The 19,258-nt window shown below is 44.1% G+C and overlaps 1 protein-coding gene across 1 annotated transcript in view; it reads right to left on the bottom strand.

Annotated features, from left to right (window-relative positions):
* Positions 1-3,637: 3,637 nt before the first annotated feature.
* Positions 3,638-19,258, bottom strand: part of LOC309643615 (uncharacterized protein) — a 313,524-nt gene continuing 297,903 nt past the window's right edge. The window contains exons 3-4 of the mRNA XM_082426443.1: positions 7,207-9,056; positions 3,638-6,890 (exon numbers count right to left, since the gene is read on the bottom strand). The gene's annotated coding sequence lies outside the window, so the exon portion shown is untranslated. The remainder of the gene's footprint in view (positions 6,891-7,206; positions 9,057-19,258) is intronic.

The following is a 19,258-nucleotide window of genomic DNA, read 5'->3' as shown; positions in this document are numbered from 1 at the left end:
GTTGATCTGGGAGTTTGGGATTAGCAGATACAAACTATTATATATAGAAAGGATAAACAACCAGGTCCTACTGTATAGCACAGGGACCCATATTCAGTATCTTGTAATAAACCATAATGGAAAAGAATATATATAACATACATATGTATGTATAACTGAATCACTTTGCTGTACATCAGAAACGTAACACAAAATTGTAAATCAACTATACTTCAATTTAAAAGAATGTGACTATCAAGGAGCAAGGAATAGATAAACTACATGCCTATTCAACTCAAACACATGAACAACCGTGATACTAGCCTTAAAATTAGCTTTGAGAATACCAAAGAGGGAGAGAGAGCACGTCTGACTTTCATGAAAAGGGGGCATTTGGGCTGTGTATTTAAAATTAGGCAGGAACTTGATTGTGGATCCCTGGATGCTGTGGGAAGCATGGGAGCAAAGGCTCCTGGGTAAAATGTGCTAAGCGTGCCTGCCTGTTCCTGAGGGATAGCAATTTGCCTGGGGAAGGGGACATGATACCCTCAGAGAGATCAGGCACCCACCATATTGGCATTTTACACCTGGTTCAAGAAACTCTTCAGCAAAATTCGGATCAAGTGTTTTTGCCCTGTTTATTGAGAACTTTTGCAGACAGACTATCTGAGAGTAGGAAACCCCTGAAGGTCCCCTGTTCCGTTCCATTCTACTCATTATAGGCTTCTGGCAAGCCTCAGGCCATCCCTCGTGTCAGCAGTGCCTTGGGTACGTCCTTCATCCCGCACCATCTTTGAACCAACACTGGTCTTCCTCTTACATCCTCACTGCAAACCTTCATCCTCTCCCCCTGGACAACTCCCTGAGTTCCCCATCTCCCCTCCTGGCCCAGGCTCTCCACTCAAGCAGCCACACTTCCCACAGAAACCAGCATAGTGACCTTTCTGAACATTGGTCTTGGCCATGCCATTTCCCAACTTAAGGCCAACTCGGGACTCACAGTTGAACACAAATAACTAGTTAAGTTGAGTGTGTTCTGATAGAGGGAGGCTCTTCTGATAGAAGTATATAGAACATCCCAGAAAATGTTCAGTCAAATTGGTGTCTGTTCTAAATAATTATTAGAATTATTGGGCATAGGACATCCGGGCATAGGTCAATGAGCCAGGGCGCTCTAAACAGGGAGCAGCAAGCAGAAGGGATGCGGGGCCCAAGGCACCCACGTTCCGGGACCTCCATGTGCTTAGAAACACTGCAGCAGGGGCTGATGGGGGATGACAAAGGAGAGCAGTGGAACTGGGAGGGAAGCAAGGCCCCTGAACTCTCTATAATCCCGCGATTCCGAGACCGTGGTGGTCACGCCTCACCCACACCCGGTGTAAGACCTGCTCCTGAGAGCACGCCTTTCACCTCCTCAGGCCTCCTCTCCCCAGGTGCCCCCTGACCTCACCCTCCTCGGATCTGTGATTCTTAGAATCACATTCTTGCCCTCCTTCAATTAGATCAGCCCCCGCAGTGTTTCTACCTCATGTCTAGGGTGCCCTCATGTCTAGGGCGTTTTCAGTATTGGATTACATGTTCCTTTAAGGTGGAGGCAAAGGAAAGGCTTGGGAGAAAACTCCTTCCTTGATGATGAGGGCATTCAGAGGCCAGCAGGGAAATAGAGCTCTATTTCTTGGCAGAGCTGGGCAGGTGAAAAGCATTTCTAAGAGGCTGCAGTGTCTATGATTCATGAAGTCATGTCAGAGCCCGTCATACGAGCCTCCCACGAAAAGAACCGTAAGGGGACTTGAGCTCCAAGGACAACTGCTCTGTAATGGGCTTCGGCACTCAACACCATGGGCTTTCAAGATTCAAAAGAAAAGATTAAACCCCAAGGGGTATAGGAAAACAGTCTCTGTTTGTCAGGGAGAATAAGCCTGCCTCCGTCCCCACCTCTGACACACCAGCTTTCAAGAATGATCTCTACCCAGGCTTGCTAGGGCTTGTGTTAATGTTCAGTCCAGCAGGTGTCTTTGTGGTTTAGTGATTCAATCCCACTTAATTCAGTGCATTTTCATAAAGCCACTACTCTGTGCAGGGAACTAGGCTCAGGCTGAGGAGACAGGGATGGATGAGACATCCACTCGGACCCTCTGCGAGTTCAAATCCTAATCCGAAGAGACAGCAATATCACTAGGTTACAGGCAAATGGCTTTCCAAAGAATTTTCACATCGAGGGTGTGGGAAAGGGCATCCCTCCCCTGCTCCAGGTCACACCAGCTGCCTTGAGTCCCAGGTCAAGACTCGCCTCCTCCAGGATCCTACCTTACCTCCGGGGGTGGGCAGCAAGGCAGGCATTCGAAGGCTGATTTCTCCCTGGAGAGAAGCTGAGGTCTTCCAGGAGGGAGATTTCAGAATATGAAGGGCTTAAGGGAAGGGGAAATTTTGAGGCACGAGGACCACTTTTTCAGGACACTAATGTCTTCCTACATCACAACTTAAAACCCAAGGCCTTTCAGAAGCACTGTTTCAGTTTTTCTGACTTTGCAACCCTAAGCACTAAGCAGGGACCATCATGACCAGTTTACAAAGGAGGAAACAGAGGCCTGGAGAAAGAGAAGGTGACAGAAAGACACGGTGAAGCCAGAGGACAGCCCAGGCCTCTTCCCGGTACCCATAGTTGTTTCCTCAGCTGATCCCGGGAGCTGTCCTAAGTGGAAAATTTTACTCCCTGTGTGAGGAGACCTGGAACTCAGTAGGCACCCAGCATGTACTAGCTGGTTACAGTACCAGATGAGGTAAGACATTTGAAGCTTAGCAAAGGGTGGCATGCCTAAGGTCACAAAACTAAGTAATAACAGACACAGGTTTTCAGTACAGGTCAGTTCTCTGCCCACTGGCCTTTCCCAGACACCACAGCCTTGCGGGCTAAGAAATCAGACACCACCAGCCTGGGTGGTATGTCTCTGTTCACTGACAGCTACTCTTCCAGCATGGAAAGGAAACTCTCTCCTGATTACTAATAAAGCATCAATTAGAGAAAATTGCCAACAATCCCCAGAGCAGCAAGCAGCCTCGCAGAGCCTCCAGCAGGGAGAGAAGAGGCTTGATTGAGGTCCATAAAGAGAAGTCCCCAAGCCCACAAATGCATAGTGGTCCTGCCCACCTGTAGGTGGCAGCACTTTTGAGCACTTGCTAGCTCTCTCTGGCGGTAACCAGACCTTCATGGCTCAACATTCATGAAACCGTTAGTGTGTGTTGGGCACTTGACCAGGGGCTAGAGATGCAAAGATAAACAACTACAGGCCCCCGTAACCATCCTAAAATGCAGTGCTTGCCTTGGCACCCAAGCTGGTTGACAAGTTCCTTGAGAACAGGGATCAAGCCTCCTCCCTCCCTGGAATGGCCCCCAGTCCAGTCACCACCCTGGACACAAAACAGTGGACTCAGGCCTTGGTCACCAAAAATCAGTTCACTCTGTTTGCAGACCCAAGGTTCTGCCCTTAACAGTGAGTGCTATGCTTCTTCCTTACTCAGAAAAACAGAAGGCAGGACGGACACCAGGGCTCTGCCTGGGAACCACCATCAATAAAGTGGAAACTGAAAGAGTAAGCCAGAAATACAAGCTCCACGAGCCTTGCTAGGCTGCAAGCTTCTCTCAAAAATACCTTCACTCTTTAATCTTAAAAATAGATATATTTACCAAGATCCTATACGTTCGGACAATCTTCCAGATACATGTTCATCCATCATTTTAGTTAACCCTCCCAACCCTTTGGTAAGATGGACATAAACATTCCTATTTTGTAGAAATGAAATGAAGGCCCCCAAAGACATCAAGTGACCTGCCAAATGTCACACCTCGGAAAGGGCAGACAGGAATTCTACCCAAGGTCTCCAGGCTTTACTGCAAAACTCACTGCCTTGCATCTGAGCAACCTTCCCTGACCAAGTACAGGTGCACATGCACACACAGATCAGCAGAGTATCTAGAGATCTGTGGTGAATCAATCCTACCCAAGGATACATGAAAGACGCTGAACTTTCCGCAGATTCCCATGGTTTAACACAAGCCTACTGCACACATCAAGGATGGTAGAGCCAAGTGGCTGAGAGCAAAGGATGCAGAGTCAGTACGTGTCCATCTGTCCTTGGCCAAATTACCAACCTCTTTGTGCCCAGTTTCCTCATTCATACACTGCGACAACAACAATTATATACACCTCATATACAGCTGTGGTAAACAAGTAAATGAATTAAAACAGATAAACCTAAGAGAACAATGCCCACCATGGTTTGACTTATCAAATATAGGATATTTTGCCAGGCAGTGGGCATGGCACTTCATGTACATTATCTCTACTTTGTCTGACAAATCCAGCAGACTAGGCAACATCACCCACTTTTTTAGGTGTGGAAGCTAACATTCTGAAAGTTTAGATCACTTGTCAAAGGTTACACAACTGGAAAAAGACGGGAGGAACATTTTGACCTGTTCTGAGCTGGGGAAACACAGTTCCAAAGAACCAGGCCAAGATGTGAGCCCTAGTTCTGATTACCAGCAGAACAGGACAGGATGCCCGTGTTCTCACACTTGAGTGAGAGCCCTGACCCAGCTCAGGCTGAAACCTCCACCACAGGTCTTGGCTGCTATCTACTTCCTACATTTTTGCTCTTCAGACATATCATGTTCTCAAGGCTTCTTCTGCAAACCTGAGTAAAAGGAAGGACCATTCTTCCAGCCCCAGCAGAAAAGGGACTCAGGAAGAATTTCCCAAGAGCCTGTGCTTCTCTTGATTGTTTTCTTGAAAGCCTCAGGGAGTTTGAATAACTCGGTTTCAACGTGCTTCCAATGTTCATCCCCACACTGACACTCTTTCCAGTCATCTGTTATTTATTCTTCATTAGTAATGAAAGAGTCAGCAAACCCCATTCGGCATGCTTACCTGAACATCTGGAACTAAAAGCATGTCAAATGCCTTCATGTTAATGTGCACATTTCAAATTATGGATTTATGGCTATCTATCTTGTAATGCTTCAGGAGTTTCAAGCTGGTCCTCATCAAAAAATACAACCTTTGGAAATTGTTTTGAACTCCTGCTGCTTTCTTCCTGCTACTGCATCATCATCATCAAAATAATGGTGATTGAGGACCTATGCTACCAGTGTTTTTTGAATTGAGGTATAATTTACAGACAAGAGAATTTACTTTTTGAAGCATACCGGTGAATGAGTATTAACAAATTTATATATCAAACATTTTCACCCAAAAATGTTCCTCTCTTCCCTTCTGCAGTAATCCCCTTCCCCAAGCTCCCTGGCCCTGTCACTAATCTTATTTTTATCTCTACAGTTCTGCCATTTCTAGAACATCATATAAACAGAATCATACCATTTGTGGTCTCTTGTGTCAGCTTCTTTCACTTAGCGTTACACCTCTGAAGTTCATCTTTGTTAGGGCCACTGGTTCTTAATCCTCACTGGGCTTCTGAATCTCCTGGAGAATTTAAAAATTATTCAGATGTGTACTCTTACCATGAGAATCAAATTCACTTTGTCCCAGGTAGGGGCGATTTCATTTTAAAAGTTCCCATGGGAATCCAGGTTTGAGAACTCCACTACCATATCCCCAGCTGTTATACATAAATCAGCACCAGTCCTCACCAGAAACTTGAAAGGTGTCATTGTCCCATTTTATAGGTGAGGAAAACAAGGTTGGGAACAAGATTAAATATCTTGCCCGAGATCATCAAACAGTGATTGGAAAAGTGTGATTCAGACTCGAGTCTGTCTTTTTCCTGGAGCCCACGCTCTTTCTTCTGTACCCTTTCGGGCTAAGGAGAAAATTTCATACTGTGACAAAGAACCAGTTCCTGCTCTCAAAAGAGGCCATGGAAAATTTTTACTTTAAAAAAAAAGAAAAGCAGCTCCTGTTATTTGGCTGGAGGTGGGTGGAAAGCATCTAAACAATTTTTAGAGCATGTTAACGATGCTTCATGCTTCAGCAGTAGAAAAATGGCTGAGCAGAAATTTACCAAAGTTTCAGGAGAAAAAAAAAATCACCTGTGGGCTCAGAACAACCTTGATAAATTCCAGCCCAAAGGGTGAGTTGAAGGATGCTACGGGTTCCTGAGACACAGACTTGTCATAAAAAACACCTCTGCTTGATCACTACAGTGAAGCCGGGGCTGTAGGACAGGGAAGCTGGTCTTGGAGGTCAGATTGGCCAGAAATAAAATTAAAAGTGCCCTCCTGTCTTTGGTCTCTATATGTACCCTGCTAACTGGCCTTGTCTGGGAAGAAGTTTCTCTCTGTTGTCTGTCTGAAAGAACACTGAGTCCCACAGACACTTTAGAATGAAGAACAGTCTCTTTCTATTTAGCTAACAGCCCAGCAACCAGAGTTTTCAAATGATGTTACCTGAATTCTTTGAAATTAGAAAGACTGTCATCTTTAACAACGTTTGCTTTACCGTGTAGTCAGTGCCAGGCGAGGTGCAGAGAATGCATTTGGAAGTTTGGCTTTTTTGTACGTGACGCTAGGTACTAGGATGGTACACCAGCAAATTTTTTTTTTAAGCAGAGGAACGTCAACAACTGTCTGTTTTAATAAGTGAACAGTCCCATCTTGACTAATTATTTCATGGTTGCGACGTGTCCAAACAACCCACTAGAGCCCTAAAAACCACCAAGCAAGTCAACGAGAGCAGCAGGGGACCAAATGTGAGAGTAGTATCTGTGGCCACCGAGGGATGGGACAGGCAGGGAGACAGAACTGTGTGTCCCAGCCCCAGCCTGTCCTCAGAAGCCAGTGAGGGGCTTTTGAAACGTTCAGATCCCTGGGCTTTCTCCCAGAGAGCATGTTCAGTAGGAGCTAGACCAGGCAGTGTATTTGTTTCCTAGGGATGCTGTAACAAAGGATCACAGGGCTTCCCTGGTGGCGCAGTGGTTGAGAATCTGCCTGTCAATGCAGGGGACACAGGTTCGAGCCCTGGTCTGGGAAGATCCCACATGCCGCGGAGCAACTGGGCCCGTGAGCCACAATTACTGAGCCTGCGCGTCTGGAGCCTGTGCTCCGCAACAAGAGAGGCCGCGATGGTGAGAGGCCCGCGCACTGCGATGAGGAGTGGCCCCCACTTGCTGTGGCTAGAGAAGGCCCTCACACAGAAGTGAAGACCCGACACAGCCATAAATAAAAATAAATAAATAAATAAAATTTTTTTTAAAAAAAAAAGGATCACAAACTGGGGGGCTGAAAATACACAGATTCATTGTCTCATAGTTCTGGAGTCTGGAAGTCTGAGGCCAAGGTGTCGGCCGGGTTGGTTCCTTCTGGGGCCTCCTTTCTAGCTTCTGGTAGTTTGCTGGCAATCTTTGGAGTTCCTAGACTTCTGCTGCATCACCCCAATCCCTGCATTCAAGTGGTGTTCTCCCTGCATGTGTGTGCCTCTGTGTCCAAACTTCCCCTTTTTATAAGGACACCGGTCATATTAGATTAGAGGCCCACCTTATCCCGTATGACCTCATTCTTGTTTAACAAATTACATCTGCCACAACCCTATTTCCAAATAAGGTCACGTCTGAAGTCCTAGGGATAATGATTTCAACACAGGAATTTGCGGGGTGGGGACACAATTCAACCCATGACAGGCTGGGACTGTCCTTTTAAGCTGATCGCCCAAGTGAGCTTCTCAGCCTCGTTTGAGAACCACTAACTCACAGTAGAGGCAACACCCTGTGAAAAACCGATACCCTTCACAGGAAAAAATAAAACACACACATACACACACACACACACACACACACACACACACACACACCTTTTTCCCTCTTACTTTCTAAATACCTCATCTTTGCTTCCCTAAAGCCACTTTATCAGACTAAAGGAGAAAAAAGATTTAGAGAGTGGCAGGGTGGGTCTACAGAAGGTCATTATTACACAGAGGGAATATACTCAACTGTGCATAGGGGCCACCTTCGCTACACAACCCCCCCCCCCCCACCCTGGTGACTACAGTAAGGGCCAGAGATTGCTTTTACCAAAAAAGTGTCATATATGAGATGATGTTCAAGGACTGTGAAAGTTTGGTCTTGCCCCTAAAGATGTTCGCTACTCCAAACACCAAGTAAAATTGGACGTGGGTAAATAACATGTTCCTCTCTGTGACGAATTCAAAGAAATGGCATCTGCTCCTTCAGCCACTGACTTATATTCAGTTTTCTTGGAAAAGGACACAGGCAAAGATCAAGCGTCTATTGTGCACGTGTAGAACAGCGTGAGGGTGTCATGGATTTGATAACAAAGAATGAGGAAAAGGGAAGAAAACCTTACAACTATTATTACAACGAGTACTGTAAATATTTACTCCAAACAAAAAGCAAGGCTTTGGGTTTTGTTTGTTTGTTTTTCTTAAAGATAAGTTTCCAGCCAGGAAGAAACATACAAAGACTATCTACAAATTAAAGAGTCTTCCGTGTATTCTGTATGTTACAGACCTTTGTGTTTTATCTAAAAGTGTGGTTACTGGGGCGGGTTGTTGTGCAGAATTCTGGGCCCTTAGCAATCCAGCCTGCACATAAGCCAGAGGGATCATTGCAAATGTAAATCAAATCATGTCAGTCTCCTGGTCAACACGCATCAAGTGTTTCCAATTCCAGCAGGAATAAAGTCCAAAGCCCTTGCTGAACATGACCTCCATGTACTTCACCAAGTCCCTTTGGTGCCACTCTTGCCCTCATTCACTCTCCTCCAGCTGCATGACACCATCCTGCTCCTCAAACCCATGAAGATAGCCCCAGCCTCCAGCTGCCGCTCTGGCTCTGGCCCGGCGATGCCCTTGGCAGCTCGTCTAATCCTCAGGTCTCAGCATGGATGCCCTGCCTCTGAAGGGCTCCCCGTTGCTGTAGCCCCATCCTCAGCCCTTCCCGATCCTATCCGGCTTGTTTTCTTCCTCTTACTTATGCAACTTACCATGATCTTGTTCAAGGACTGCGTCCTGGTTCACGCTGCCTCTTCTCTGTAGAAGGTAAGGAACGTGAAGACACCCCCAGGTCGGCCTTACTTCCTGATGCATCTAGACCAGACTCTTGCGCTGCTGAATGAATAAACGAATGAATGAATGGATTCACACTTACCCTGAAGACAGAACCCCATCAAATATCCTAACCTGTTATCATGGTGTAAGCATTCTACTCTTTAAAGAAGTTAATTTATAATTCCAGTTAAACACTTTGGTTTGCCATCACAGCTTAAGTAGGAAATCTTTGTAAAACCCATGAATGTCCCACCCATCTCATCTTTTGCAGTCTCTGGGGACTCGGTCTCCACCTGCCATGGTGTGAGACGAGGAGAACGAGGATGGCTGGGAAGAAGGGACCCAGAGCAGCTTTTTGACCCACTGTGACATGGAATGTAGACTGGGCCAAGGGTGGGGCGACTCTAAAGGCAGGGAATCTCAAGGAGTCTCTGCAGTATCCCACGTGAGGGACAGATGAAGGGCCAGACAGGGGCACCAAGGATGAGTAAGCCTGGGGACATGCCCATGAAACCATGGGTACAGCAATAGAGGTCTGGAGCCCTATTGGATTGGGTGAGGAGGAAAACCACAGAATTAGCATCCTTAAGAGGACCATGGCAGAGCCGAGGAGCCTCTCTTCTACTGATTCTAAAAATCCTGATCAGAGAAGACTAAATTGTCCTCAGGAAAGGAATCCAGCAAATGCCTCTTCAAGAGAGACCTCCAGTCTTTTCCCAGTCTACCCACCAATGCCAGGACTGGGGTAAGGCATGAGAGGCACCTAGGGAAAACACTTTCAAGAGAGACTCCCTCTTGGGGTCCTGCAAGTGTCTCTTTACATTCTGTGTGCCAGGGGCTTCTCCTGCCTCACCCTAGCCCAGCCCCATCACGTGTGATGGAGATCTGAGGGTCAATCCCTCTTCATTTGGATTGACTGCTACATCATGCACCCAGATGGCTTTCGATGAACCCTGGGCCAGATCAGAGACGAATAGCAACCACAATCTGAATCCACAAGCTTATGATCTAATAAGGGATGAGATGCAATTAGCTTAACACTCAGGAGGCCAGGACAAGTTCCCTAACAGTATATGGGGATCACATAGGGAAGGAAGAGCTCACGGGGTTTGGCATGACTTCTCGTAGGCTATCACAGTCAGGAGAGACACTGGGGCATGAGTAAGACTTGGACAGGTGAAAGCTGGCACTTGAAAGATTCCCAACAGAAAGAGGGATATAAGCAAGCATGGTGAAAAGACAGGGTGTAAGGCAGAATTATGGACAAAGTCAGAATGAAAAGGTTGACAGGGTATTTTGTCGGTAGCCTGTCAAAGTCTGGGTGTCATCAAAGCCAACTCAGGTCTTCAAGCCTGACATTTTTCTGTCATTTTCTTTCTAATTAGTACAGAAGCAAAGCTCTCAAGCTTTCATTTTACTCTGATGCCCGTGCTAATGACAGGATGGGCGATTAGCTGATAGAAAAGGCAATCCTCTTCCACATAGACCATTGAAACTGTGCCCAGGGTTAATTCATACATCATACACTAAAGAAGAGTCTTCTTATCCAGGCCTAATGAGTCTTGGTGAAGAAAAGTAACAGGCATCAGCACATAGGCCAGGGATTAAATGCACTAATTAAAATGCAATGTCACCCAAGCTGCCCCGTTTCCAAAGATCAGCAATGCCAAGAAGTCAATAAGGCTAGAAGTTCAAGTTGGCAAGTGGAGCGAGTAGTAGGGCTCCGGGGAGGGAGGGGGGCCTGGTGGAACAGCACCAGACAGCCAGGCAGCTCCCACTTGGAGAGCGAAAACACTTTCTGATGGCCGCATGTAACTCATAAAACATAATTTTATTCTTAGAAGCAATTTCCATTACCGGCCCTGTTTATTATCACATTATTTTCTCAATAGCAGCAATAAACACACTAAACTCTCCCTGTTTGCTCACATTTTTATTACTGTTCACAGGCGTCAGGAAAGGGTAAGCTGTGAAGGATGTGCTCATTATCCAGGAGCCCGTGTGGGGCTGGCACTTTCCTCCAGCCTCGCGAACCCCCTCTCTGCAGCCTGGGAGGCGGCCAGGAGCTGGAGGCCCACCCAAGTGGCCAGGGAAACCAGGAAGGAACTGGGCAGAGGGGCCCAAGCTGATCTGGGCCAAGGCTAACCAGTAAGGAATTTGTTCCAATTTCTCCACTTGTGGTTTTGACCTAGCAGAAAAAGTGTAAATAAATACCCCAAGCAACGTTTGAACACTCTGAAGAGTGCTTTTCGAACTCCAGGTCATGGCCCTTCAGTGGATTAGGAAACAAATTTAATGGGTCAGGGCCAGCATTTTATTTTATTTTTTTAACATCTTCATTGGAGTATAGTTGCTTTATAATGTTGTGTTAGTTTCTGCTGTATCACAAAGTGAATCAGTTATACATATACATATATCCCCAGATCCCCTCCCTCTTGAGCCTCCCTTCCACCCTCTGTATCCCACCCCTCTAGGTGGTCACACAGCACCGAGCTGATCTCCCTGTGCTATGCGGCTGCTTCCCACTAGCTGTCTATTTTACACTTGGTAGTGTATATATGTCAATGCTACTCTCTCACTTCATCCCAGCTTACCCTTCCCCCTTCCCGTGTCCTCAAGTCCATTCTCTATGTCTGCGTCTTTATTCCTGTCCTGCCCCTAGGTTCATCAGAAACATTTTTTTTAGATTCCATATATATGTGGTAGCATGCGGCATTTGTTTTTCTCTTTCTGACTTACTTCACTCTGTATGACAGTCTCTAGTTCCATGCACCTCACTACAAATAACTCAATGTCATTTCTTTTTATGGCTGAGTAATATTCCATTTGTATATATGTGCCACATCTTCTTTATCCATTCATCTGTCGACGGACACTTAGGTTGCTTCCATGTCCTGGCTATTGTAAATACAGCTGCAATGAACATTGTGGTACATGACTCTTTTTGAATTATGGTTTTCTCAGGGTATATGCCCAGTAGTGGGATTGCTGGGTCGTATGGTAGTTCTATTTTTAGTTTTTTAAGGAACCTCCATACTGTTCTCCATAGTGGCTGTATCAATTTACATTCCCACCAACAGTGCAAGAGGGTTCCCTTTTCTCCACACCCTCTCCAGCATTTATTGTTTGTAGGTTTTTTGATGATGGCCATTCTGACCGGTGTGAGGTGATACCTCACTGTAGTTTTGATTTGCATTTCTCTAATGATTACTGATGTTGAGCATCCTTTCATATGTTTGTTGGCAATCTGTATATCTTCTTTGGAGAAATTTTTTTTAATCTAATTTTTATTTTATCTTGGGGTATCATTGATTTACAATGTTGTGTTAGTTTCAGGTGTACAGAAAAGTGGTTCAGTTATACATACACATATATCCATCCTTTTTCAGATTCTTTTCCCATATAGGTTATTACAGAATACTGAGTAGAGTTCCCTGTGCTACACAGTAGGTCCTTGTTGATTATCTATTTTATATATAGTAGTGTGTATATGTTAATCCCAAATTTCTAATTTATCTCTCCCCTCACCTTTCCCCTTTGGTAACCATAAATTTGTTTTCTAAGTCTGTGAGTCTGTTTCTATTTTGTAAATAAGTTCAATTGTATCATATTTTAGATTCCACATATAAGTGATATCACATGACATTTGTCTTTGTCTGACGTACTTCACCTAGCAGAACCAGCATTTTAGAATAAAATGGAAAGTAGAGTGTATGGCAGTAGAATATTAGTTAAAAACATCTTTTGTTTTGGTTTTGTGTATATCCAAGTATGTGTGTATGGTTCCATTGAAGTATGATGATCTCTTAGTAAGGGCAAATGTCATCAATGTGTAATAAACACAACTGAGGATTTGTGCCTTCCAGGAAAATGGCAGAGCCATGAACAAGAAGAGCAGTTGGCTTGAGACAACTGGGTTTGAATCCCGGTCTTCACACTTAGGAGCTGTGTGACTTGGGGCTTATCATTTCTAACTTCAGCTCTGCCATCTGATGATGAGAATAAAACACCTGCTCCACCAAGGCTGATGTGAGAAGGTGGGGTGTGATGTGCACAGTGGAAAGAGCGGTGGACCTGGAATCGGAACCCCCAGGTGGTCTGCTCAGCTCTGTGATTCATCAGCCCCGACTGAGCAGGGCGCTTTACCTCTCAGCTTCAGCCTCACCATCCATAACATGTGGGTAATGACATCTAGCTCACAGGTTTGCTATGAGGGAGGATGAATGAGATAAAAAGATGTGGATGTGCTTTGTGAATGGAAAAGTGCTATAAAACATGAGTGCTCATGTTTTCTATTTTTATCTGACTCCGTGTAGTAGAGGAAACGCTGTTCTTAGTGGACACCAGTAGGTTCAAGTCCAGAAGCTACTGGCTGAGGCCCAAGCCTGCGTGTAGCCTAGTGTCCCCTAATGTGGAAGCATGACAAGTGATGGCCTCAGACATAAAGCCAGAATCTGGAAAACTCTCCCTCAGCCTTACTCTCTCCTACAAAGACTTCAAGGAATTTAGGTGTGTTTCAAGGGACCTCTATTGAGTAGGGGAAAGAGGTCTTTCTGGAGGAGATAAAGAAGAGGGTAGGCAGAGAGCCCTATAGGAGGCCCCATTTTAAGTGCATCAGAGTATCCAGTTACAAATTATTCTCTCTGTTGACTGCAGCCTTTTAAGAATATCCCAGTCTGGTTTCAACTTAACCATAGGACAATAGGTCCCAAGCCTTGCTGAGTATCAAGGTCATCTATACAACTATTTAAAAATAAGATTCCCAGGCCACTCCATGCAGAATTTGTGTCACTTGGCCCAGTATGGTGCTTACTGAGGTGACCTTCCTTAAAAGCTGCTCAGTTGACTGTGATAAACACACCCAGTTTCCAAGCTTTTGCCTGGGGAAGGGAGTCAATGCAGCCATCCCGAGATGTAGATTATTAGTTCTCTATAGGGATAGAGGACATTTACTTGCAAGGTGGTTCTCATACTTGGATATGCTGAAGAATTTCCCCAAGGGGATTATCAAGTTGACAGGATCCTGAGACTGAGCCCTAGAAATTCCATCCAAGTTGGGGCCAACGATTCCACAGGGCTGATAAGCCTCCCAGGGCGGGGGGCTTCTGGGACAGAGAAAACAGAAACCAGACCTTTGAAAAACACAGAAAATAACTGGCAAATCGCTTCACCTCTCTGAGCCTGCTTCATCAGCTCCAAATGGGGGCAATCCTGGCCCCTGTGTATCTCCATCACAGGGTTGTTGCAGGACTGAATGAGAATGTAGGGTGTAAGTTGTAAATGGCTGTGAAGGGTGCTTATTGTGATTGACCAGATAGCTGTGTAACTCAGAGCAAAAACATCTGCAGGGCAAAAACCACACATTTCCAACTGATCCCAAACCAGATCCTTGAGAGACAAAAGACCACAATTCCCTTGAAAACCAAACAAGGTAATGGAAAGACCAAACCACATTTATCTGGTTTCTCACTCATTCAGCTGCCTGATTCTCACTGAAATCACCCTGGTTTCTTTCACTTTCAGACCTATGGGGCAGCACTTATTTTCAAGGACAGGATAAGATAGTATATTTAAATCTCACATGAAGGATGGTATAAATTAAAAACTCTTTACATGTGCAAACCGCCGCTGGTAAAATACAAGAGAACTGAGGGTTCAATCTTCAGGGACCATGATTGGATAAAACTGGGTCCCAACAAAGACCTAGACTTAGAACACCAGAACTGGAAGGTAACTGAAGGCCTTTATATACAAGAAAACTAAGAAAACTGAGACCCAGAGAAGGTCACATCATTGGGGGTTACAAAATCCACCTCCCTTGACTCCCAAGTCACTGGTGTTCTCATTCTAGCAAGCCTTGATAGAAACACTTAACAGATGTCCACCATATTTTTTTGAGTGCGCACTTGGGATTCAAGGATGGCTAAGATATAGTCCTTGTCTTAAAGGACCTTACAGTCTAAATAGGGAGGTGAGAAAACAAAATCCAATGGTAACAATTCAAGGTACCTCAGGCAACTTGCAAACCAGAGCAGAAAGGGTAAGTGCTAGCGATGCGTGGTGGGCCGAGGCAAGCCACAGTTGGCTGGGGAAAGACTGGGAAGCCATGCCAACCAGGCAGAAGAAAACAAGGGCTGCTTGGGGAATAAGGAAAGAACAGAGGTCTCTAAAGATCAGCACACATAATGGGAGGAATGGTTGGAGAGAAGGCTGGGTTAGATAATGATGAGCTTTAAACACCAGTTTGCAGAGTTGAGATTGCATGGGGAGCAACTGAAGGTTTTTGAGCAAGAAAGAAACCCAATATTATAGAAACATGAAATAAGAGCACTGAGAGGAATCTCAGCAGTGCTTCTCAAACTTGACAGTAGATTGCATCACCTGAGGTCCTTGCAGATTCTGATTCAGCAGGTCTGGAGCGGGACCCTGAATTCTGCATTTCTCACCATATCCCAGGTTATATGATACTGCTGGTCAGGGGATCACATTTTGAGTAGCAAGATCAGTGCTCATTATAGCCCAGTGGATTTCAACTCTGCCTACATATTAGCATTGCCTAGGGGGCTTCACAGAAAATGCTGGTACCTATGTCCTACCCTGGAAACCAATACAATCAAATAGTTGGGGGAATATCAACACTGACAATTTTAAATGCCCTTCAGTGATTCATTCCAGTGTGCAACTAGAGCTGAGATCCTACTTCCAGAGCAACCTCTCCTCACTGCAGAAGACAGTCAGAACAAGAAAGTGACCTGCACAAGATCATTCATTTCATAGAAGAGACTGAAAGAGGACCAGGTCCCGTGTTCCTCACACCGAGCCTTCCCAGTCTATCACATAGCCTTATTGTGTAGCAATCTCTGAAAGTTGTTCAGAAAATGGCAGGAAGCTGCAAATATTCTTTGGGGTATTTTTCTAGCAACAGTTTTGGGTAGCATTCTGTGAGGTTATTCTCATATATTGGCCTTCAATCTTTTTGATTAACGAGTGAAGAAAAACCCCTATGTACCCCCCATCCCATTTTGGCAGCTGCATGATCCTATAACAAAGTATGTAGGAAACTTAATAAGAAAAACTGGCAATGTGTTACAATTATGCTTGGCTGGCTAGAAATTGAATTCCACAAGTGCAAATAATTTAAAATGTAAAGAAGTTGGTAACTGGAGTTTTCACTTAGGAAAAATAAAAGTGAAATTTGTCTATTTGACTTTTTTTCCTCATTACCCAAAGGCAGCATGGCCCTGGGGGATGAGTGCTGGACTGAGGCTCTACTTGTGGTTTCTACTTCACTGTGTGCCCTTGGGCAGGTAACTGCAGTTTTGAGCCTCAGTTTTCTCATCAGTGAAATAAAGGGGGTGGAATTCGATGATCTCTAGCCCTTAGAACTGCTACAATTCTAAATAAAATATAATTCAATGGGGAGACAAGGGGGCAACAACTTTAAAAAAGAAAAAAAGCCAGCATAGTCATGACTTAAAAAGTGAGAAGAAAAGACAATGAGAAAGAGAAACTTCAATTCTGGCAGATGGACACTGCTAGGTGTTTTTCCCAATATCGAAGCGCTCTTTCTTCCTTCCTTATGATCAGAACTCCAGTTATGTTTGAGGATGGAATGAGCCAAGATAAAAAGTACATTTCCCAGACTCTCTTGCAGCTAAGATCGACCATGTGACACAATTCTGGCCAATGAGACGTAAGCAGAAGCAGGCTGCAGATTTCTGGGAAAGTTATGCTTTCCTTCTTTAGATGCTATCTCTTTCTCCTCTTTGTTTCTTACTTCTTCTTCCTAAATGAGGTGTAGTTTTTACTTTCCAATCCATGGTATCTACAAATGCTTTCAAGTAGTTACTTCCAATTTATATAAACACTAGTAAACATACAACTCAATCCTTACTCGAAGACCACTGTGGCTCTGCCATAGTCATCGTCCCTCAAAATCTCCAAGCCAACCGATTCACCAAGGATCACTAGCTCAGTGACTCGCCAATTGACCAGTTTGTTGACTTATTGATTCACTAAAAAAATGGGGGGGGGGGGAGTTTTCTATTAACCAATTATAAAATTCATAGCAGTTCTGGTTCCTTTGAGGATGGTTAATATTCAGTATACTCTTGGTTTGTAATTTTTCATATTTTGAATTTCACCTGTCAGGCAGGTCACAAATGTTAAATATTTTATATTTATAAATGATAGGATAGGTTTCTTTCACTCAGTGTCTTTTAATCCAGGTGACTCCCTTTTCTATTTAGTTGATTTACTGACTTGCTTTCATAACTGAGAGAAAAGGGGTGGTACCACTTGAACTGTGCACCAAGATTGGGAACATGTCATTCATTTATCTGTATATATCACTCATCCACCAAATCAATACACATGCATACATCTTACACAAATATCCACACTCTCACCCACACCCACAGACCTGACTTGCTTAGTCAGACTGACAAATTCATATTATGACACCGTAGACTCTGTAAGGACTAGCCCATACACTTGCCTATAAAGCATTAAGCATTTCAGAAAAGACTAGGTATCTGAAATGAGAACTACATGTTTATTTTTACCTGTATTGTGAAATATATAGATTCTGTCTGAAAATTTACATCAGGGGAAGGGAACTCAATTACTCTTTATTGTTTAATGATACAGAAATTATACAGTACCCATGGAGACAGTGATGGAGACACAACTCTTTAGTACCCATGGAGACAGTACCCGTGGAGACAGTACCCATGGAGACAGTGATGGAGACACAACTCTTTAGTATCCTATCTTGATAAGTGGGCATCATTTGAGATGAGAAACAGTGTTGTTTTACTCTGTGTAGTTAATGATTTGCAAAGACTATCCAAGACTAGAGAAGAGTCTTTGTGGCTGCATGGACATATATGTATCTGAGTGATGCATGCCTAACAAAGTAAGCATGGAAAAATGTTGGTGCAAAATCCTCCCCAAGCACAAAATCCACAAAATTCTCTGTACAAGTCCCTCATTTTTCTCCTACTCAAGAAAGTAAATTAGTGGACTGAGGAAAGTAGGGAAGTTAGAAGACTAGATTTAACATGCCCTTGGAGCGAGAGTCTGTACACTCATTGAAATCCTTGACACCCATGCTATACATTACAGTGAAATTCAAAATTCACAAACTGTAATGCACAGAACATTAGGCCAGGCTCGGTGAAACACAAATAATTGCTATACACTTTCTAAGTGGTTAATAAAAAAGCTGTTACTTTTTTTGGTTAATTAAGTATTAGATAAAAGGGTCCTTTAACAAATTACTCTACTGGTCATTTGCTAATAAATTCTGTAGAATTGGAGTTGGGCCAGTTGGTCATTCCCAGGTAAACTAGTAAACTATTCAGAAAGTGGCCTGGGGTTGATTGTCAGTGAATTCACGTAGGGCTTCCCATCCCTTGCATCTACCATTATTAACAGGCTATTTTAAAGCATTATAGACATTTTTGTTTATAACAATGGCATTATTTTTTAAATGATTGTTCATTAATAAATACAATTCCATTGTCTGATATATCTGGTGTTTGGGCTTCCAATATTATAGTGCTATCTTAATGTTAGCTTGACAATTCTCCTAAGTTATGTTGAAAACCCTAAACTCGAAAAAAAAATTCTCCCTTTTCATGGTTCAGGTCCTGAAGGTGATCTGTGTGTTACACACCATTCTTGTCTCACATAAACTGCTCTGCAATTGTGATTTCTCTCTATATCAGTAGAAGGAATTTTGTTTCTCTCTGTAATTAGCTTGAGTTCTCACTTTAATGTAGAGTCATTTATTTAAATATGATCTTTGAAATGCTAGGCACATTTACTGATTCCAGACAGACATTAGAGAGGCTTCTGTCTCTTTCTGAGTAAGCTGACATTGTGTTCCGCCTCTGGGGGTGTGTGGGTGTGTGTGTCTGTGCACACCCCTGTGTGTGCATGGGAGAATACAATGTAAATCACATGATTTCTGATAGGAAAAGTGATATCACAGTTGCTTCCAAACTGAAAACGAACGTCTCAGTGGTCAAAAACGAAGTCCCTCTCACGTCTCACATCACCCTGTTAGCCCCCTCCCTGCTGGAGCAGCTCAGAGGCTTCTGTTTAAACATTTTATACCCACTTCCTTCTGGCTACCTCGTAACGTAAATGTGAGGAAGGAGGAGATTCCGAGCCATCAGTCATCTATTTACCCTCCAGTGCTTCAACGCCTCCATGGGACCCTAAGCTTTACTCCTTTATAGTTCTTAGGGTTCATC

Source organism: Balaenoptera physalus (genome assembly GCF_965194825.1).
Source record: "Balaenoptera physalus genome assembly, chromosome: 15".
Classification (NCBI taxonomy): Eukaryota; Metazoa; Chordata; class Mammalia; order Artiodactyla; family Balaenopteridae; genus Balaenoptera; species Balaenoptera physalus.
This window is presented reverse-complemented; position numbering and strand designations above follow the sequence as displayed.